The sequence below is a fragment of the Lontra canadensis genome, unplaced genomic scaffold (genome assembly GCF_010015895.1).
Source record: "Lontra canadensis isolate GAN:19392208 unplaced genomic scaffold, GSC_riverotter_1.0 scaffold66, whole genome shotgun sequence".
In the NCBI taxonomy this organism is placed as follows: Eukaryota; Metazoa; Chordata; class Mammalia; order Carnivora; family Mustelidae; genus Lontra; species Lontra canadensis.
Window position 1 is genome coordinate 5,188,167 of NW_022631060.1, and position 6,199 is coordinate 5,194,365.

The window sequence follows — 6,199 nt, forward strand, 5'->3', positions numbered from 1 at the left end:
CCTGACGGTCCTCAGCCCTCGCTAACGCTGCCCTCGCCTCTCCCATCCTCCTGCGCCCATCCTCCTCCATCTCTGAGCCTCCCGGACACCTGTGTTCCGGTTTCCCATCCAAGCGTTAGCACGGGTCACCCCATTGGACGGTCACATCCCACACCAGCCCGCTCCTTCTCTCATGGCAGTAGCACACGGATCACCCAGAGTCAGCGCCCGAGATTTGAAGCCACGTGCCCACACACATTCTCTGCACACATCTGGGCCCTAGTGAAATGTTGGGGCTCACACGTACGGGGCAGATCACCCCAAGGGAGGGGCACAGCATGAGCCCAGAAGACTATCCGTCTGTGGGGTCACACCCTCAATTCCAGGTGGTCCTCTGTCCTGAGCTGCTCCACGCCCCCGCTGAGCTGTAGATCCCTCCAGCTCTCTGCCCTGCCTCCTTCCCCCAGTCCCCCTACCTTCACCTCCTCTTGATTCCTTTGTCTCTTTTCATGGCTTTGAAACTCACACTGTTTCTAATCTTTTGATATCCCCTTGTGTTTCGAAGCAGGGCACTGAGAACCACAGCTATCTGAGGGCTCTATACCCTCCGCCCAAGCACAAGAACCTCAGCACGTCCCTGACTGCTACTGCCGAGCACCCAGCAACCACCTTGTCGTCCCATGTCCCCACATGAGTGCTAATCATTGTCCTTTCCGCCTGACCCACTCTCGTCCCTTTCTCTGCTCTGGTCCCTTTGAATCCTCTTCCTTCCTTCTGGACTCAAGGCCCTTGCTCATAAGGCACACATATCTTCTGGAAATTCTTTCAGTGAGGGTTTCCGAGGGGTCAATCCTTGGAGCCCGTGTGAGAAACATCTATTCTACCCTCTGTTTTCATTCCTACCTCTCCACCCCAGGTTCTGCACTGCCCACTGCCCCCGCCCAGGCCCAACCCCAGCTCCCCTCACTGGACCACCACAACCCCTCCTGACGGTGCTCTAGAAGATTCTTTTACTCCTTCCAGTCTTTTCCCCAGGATGCAGCCTGATGGATGTTTTTCTAATGTGCACTCTGTGCCCCTGCCTCAATGGCCCCTGTCTTCTTCCAGACTGTTAACCATCATAATCTGACTAAGGGGCCTTGAATATCTGTCCACGTCCTGCCTCCATCTTCCCCATCTCAAACCAAGGGTGCCTTCCCCTTCTCCCCACAGGAATCATTGGTTGGGAAAGATTGTTCTCTACAAATAAGCATCATCAGGAAACCCAGAAGCAGAGAAGCTGGCACGTTGTCACACACCACAGTCTGCTGCGGGTAGATGTGTGGGCCCTCCGGGCTGCGTGTGGGTCCTCTGGGCCGCACTAGGTGTGTACTTTGTCAAGTTTCCATTGTACTTTGGCTTGACTCTTTGAGTCAGGAAGCGTGTTTCTTAAAAAAAAAAATTTCTACCCAGGTATAATTTATATGCAACAGAATTCACAGCTTTTTAGTGGACAGGTAAATGGGTTCTGACAAATGTGTGTCCCCACGTAATTACTACCAGAGTTGAGATATTTTAGAACTCTTAATTCTATTCTGTTTCTCTATATGTTTATTTATTTAGTTTTTTAGTTTTAAGATTTCATTCATTTATTTGAGAGAGAGAGAGAGAGCATGAAGAGGGGAAGGGTCACAGGGAGAAGCAGACTCTCGCCTGAGCAGGGGCCCAATGCGGGGTTTGATCTCAAGACCCGGATCATGACCCAAGTCAAAGGCAGACTCTTAATTGACTGAGACACACAGGTGACCCTTCCATGTGAATTTAAAAACCAGCTTATCAATTTCTACCAAAGAGCCAGCTGGAATTTTGGTAAAGATTGTATTGATCTTAAGATCCATTTGGGGGAATATCGCCAAATTCATATCAAGTTCTCGATCTGTCAGTGTCGGATGTTTTCCCTTTGACTTAGACACTCTTCAGTGTCACTCAACAATGTTTTTGTACTTTTTGGAGTATAAATTTTGTATTTCTTTTGTCAAATTTGTTCCCAAATATTTTATTCTTTTGAAGCTATTGTAAATGGAATTGTTTTCTTTTCTTTTCTTTTTCTTTTTATTTATTTATTTATTTATTTATTTGACAGAGAGAGACACAGCGAGAGAGGGAACAGAAGCAGGGGGAGTGGGAGAGGGAGAAGCAGGCTTCTCACCGAGCAGGGAGCCTGATGCAGGGCTTGATCCCAGGACCCTGGGATGATGACGTGAGCGCAACCAACTGAGCCACCTAGGTGCCTCTTTCCTTTTATCTTTCTTCTCTCTCTCTCTCTCTTTTTTTTTTTTTAAGATTTTATTCATTCATTTGAGCGAGACAGAGACAGAGAGAGCACAAGCAAGGGGAGTACCAGAGAGAGAGGAGAAGCAGACTCCTTGCTGAGCAGGGAGCCTTATGCGGGGCTCAAACCCAGGAATTTGGGATCATGACCTGAGCCGAAGGCAGATGCTTAACCGTTTGAGCCACCCAGGCACCCCTAGAATTGTTTTCTTAATTTCTTTTTTTTTTTTTAAAGATTTTATTTATTTATTTGACAGACAGAGATCACAAGTAGGCAGAGAGGCAGGCAGAGAGAGAGGAGGAAGCAGGCTCCCTACTGAGCAGAGAGACTGATGCGGGGCTCGATCCCAGGACCCTGGGATCATGACCTGAGCCGAAGGCAGAGGCTTTAACCCACTGAGCCACCCAGGCGTCCCTGTTTTCTTAATTTCTTTAAAAAATTTTTTTTAAGATTTTGTTTATTTATTTGACGTATTAAATGGATCTATAGATCAATTTGTTATATGTTTAACAACTGAGCCACCCAGGCGCACCTGTTTTCTTAATTTCATTTGCAGTTTGTTCATTGTTAGTTTATAGATATATAATTTTTAAAATTTTTATCTTGGATCTTGGAAACTTATTGGATGCCTTTATTAATTTGAATAGCTTTTGGGGTGCCTGGGTGGCTCAGTTGTTAAACATCTGCCTTCGGCTCAGGTCATGATCCCATGGTCCTGGGATCGAGCCCCACATTGGGGTCCCTGCTCAGCCACAATCTCCTTCTTCCTCTCCCAGTCCCCCTGCTTGTGTTCCCTCTCTCACTCTCTGTCAAATCAATCAATCAATCAATCAATCAATCTTTAAAAAAGAAGTTCTGGGGTGCCTGGGTGGCTCAGTGGGTTAAAGCCTCTGCCTTTGGCTCAGGTCCTGATCCCGGGGTGCTGGGACTGAGCCCTGCATCGGGCTCTCTGCTCAGCGGGGAGCCTGCTTCCTCCTCTCTCTGCCTGCTTCTCTGCCTACTTGTGATCTCTGTCTGTCAAATAAATAAAATCTTAAAAAAAAAAAGAAGTTCTAATAGCTTTTGTATGACTTCCTTAGTTTTTTTTTAAAGATTTTATTTATTTGACAGAGAGATCACAAGTAGGCAGAGAGGCAGGCAGAGAGAGAGGAGGAAGAAGGTTCCCCGCTGAGCAGAGAGCCCGATGCGGGGCTCCATTCCAGGACCCCGGGATCATGACCTGAGACCCCGGGATCAGGACCTGAGCTGAAGGCAGAGGCTTTAACCCACTGAGCCACCCAGGCGCCACCCCCCTTAGGTTTTCTATATACAAGATCATGTCTTCTGCAAATAGAGCTTTACTTCTTCCTTTCCAATATAGATGTTTTTTTTTTTTTTCTTGCTAATTTCCCTGACCCGAATCTCCATTACAATGTTGAATGGAGGTGGTGAAGTGGACATCTTTGTCTTGTTCCTGACCTTACAAGGAAAATATTCATCTTTCACCTTAAGTGTGATACTAGCTGTGAGTTTTTCATAGACGCCCTCTTCAGGGTAAGGAAGTTATTTCTATTCCTGTGTGTTGAGAGCTTTTAAAATTTTTATTATTTTTAATTTTAAAAAATGATTTTATTTATTTATTTATTTCAGAGAGAGAGAGAGAGAGAGAGAGCGAGCACAAGCAGGGGGGGGCAGCAGGCAGAGGGAGAAACAGGCTCCTCAGTGACCAAGGAGCCCAACGTGGGACTCAATCCCAGGAACCAGCGGTTACAACTTGAGCCAAAGGCAGATGCACAACCGACTGATCCACCCAGGCGTGCCTGTTGAGAATTTTTATTACAAAAGTGTGTTGGATTTTGTCAAACGCTTTTTCTGCATTTATCAAGATGATCATGTGTTTGTTTTTTATTCTATTAATATGATGTATTGCACTGACATGGTGTGTTTGTATTACATATTACATTAATTATTACATGTTAAACCGACTTTGCATCCTTAGGATAAACCCTACTTGGTCATGGTATGTAAGTCTTTTTAATGCTGCTAGATTTGACTTAATGATTTGGTGATTTTTGCATTCATATTCATAGACGTTTTAGTTTATAGTTTTCTTGTGAAAGTTTATAGTTTTTTTTTTTTAAGATTTTATTTATTTATTTGACAGAGATCACAAGCAGGCAGAGAGGCAGGCAGAGAGAGAGAGAAGGAAGCAGGCTCCCTGCTGAGCAGAGAGCCCGATGCGGGGCTCAATCCCAGGACCCTGAGATCATGACCTGAGCCAAAGGCAGAGTCTTAACCCACTGAGCCACCCAGGCGCCCCTATAGTTTTTTTTTTTTAAGATTTTATTTATTTGAGAGAGAGAGAGAGAGAGTGAGAAAGCATGAGATGGGGAGGGTCAGAGGGAGAAGCAGGCTCCCCGCCAAGCAGCCAGTCCGATGCGGGACTCGATCTTGCGACTCCAGGATCATGACCTGAGCTCAAGGCAGTCACTTAACCAACTGAGCCACTCAGGCACCTGTGAAAGTTTATAGTTTTGTCTGATTTTGGTAGAGGGTAATATTGGCCTGATATAATGGGTTGGGAAGTGTTACCCCCCTCTTCTATTTTTTGGAAATATTTGTGGGAGGCCACGGTAAGGCTTGAGATGAGAACCAAACCAGGCCCTGACTTGTGCCTCCTTTAAAGATTGAATAGCCGAACAAAAGGCTTAGGTCGATAAAATCGAGCAGCACTGAGAAAGGGTCTGTGCTGTGTGCTGTGCGCTCGCCTACGTGACATCCCACACGTTCGCTAGTCAGATAGAGACGATTTGGCTGGGGTCAGAAATTCTTGGCTGGTCCTTGCTGTCCTTGCACGGGCTATAGACTACACCACTGTAAGACTGAGCTGTGCTTACATAAACTATGTCTTGAGTGGCCTTGAAGTCAGTACATCTGGCGCTAGAAGGTCTGCTATTGATGTCTAGGAAATAGATAATGGGAAAGCTTGAAGGATTTTCTGTGCTTGTTGCAAACTCTTTAGTAATCAGCTAAAAATAGACACTTTTTTTATGATTGTTTCTGTTAGCTATAAAGTGCCTCACAGCCTTGAATAAAATTGGCACTATTGGACATCCTCCTTGGTGCTCCTCCTGCCCCCATCTCTTTGTCTCTTAATTTCTTTTCAGCATCCTCTTACCCTCACGTTCCTGGTCGATTTGTCGCGCCGGCCGCGACAAATATTTGTGAAGAACTGGTATTATTTCTTCTTTAAACGTTTGGTGGCAGTCACCACTGAAGTCATCTGGGCCAGGACTCTGTGGGTGGTGTTACTGATTACTAATTCAATCTCGTTATGTGTTAGAGACGTAACCAGATGGTCTGTTTCTTCTTGAGTCAGTTTTGGTAGTTTGTGTCTTTCTAGGAAGGTGTCCATTTTATCTAAGTTACCTAGTTTATCAGTGTTCAACTACTTATAGTATTTCTTTTTTTTTTTTAAGATTTTATTTATTTATTTGACAGAGATCACAAGTAAGCAGAGCAGCAGGCAGAGAGAGAGGGGGAAGCAGACTCCCTGCTGAGCAGAGAGCCCGATGCAGCCCCAGGACCCTGAGATCATGACCTGAGCCAAAGGCAGAGGCTTAACCCACTGAGCCACTCAGGCACCCCTACTTCTGTACTTTTAAATTTACCGAGGTTTATTTTTTGGCTTGCCAAGTGGCTTATCCTGAACACCATTCCATGTATATTTGAGAAGAATGTATATTCTGCTGTGTTGGGTCTCTTTCATTTTCAAGGACTCTTTTAGGGCCCAGTTTAAGGCCCAGCTGGATAATCTAGGACAATCTATCTTTTTTTTTTTTTTAAAGATTTTATTTATTTATTTGACAGACAGAGATCACAGGTAGGCGGAGAGGCAGGCAGAGAGAGAGAGAAAGGGAAGCAGGCTCC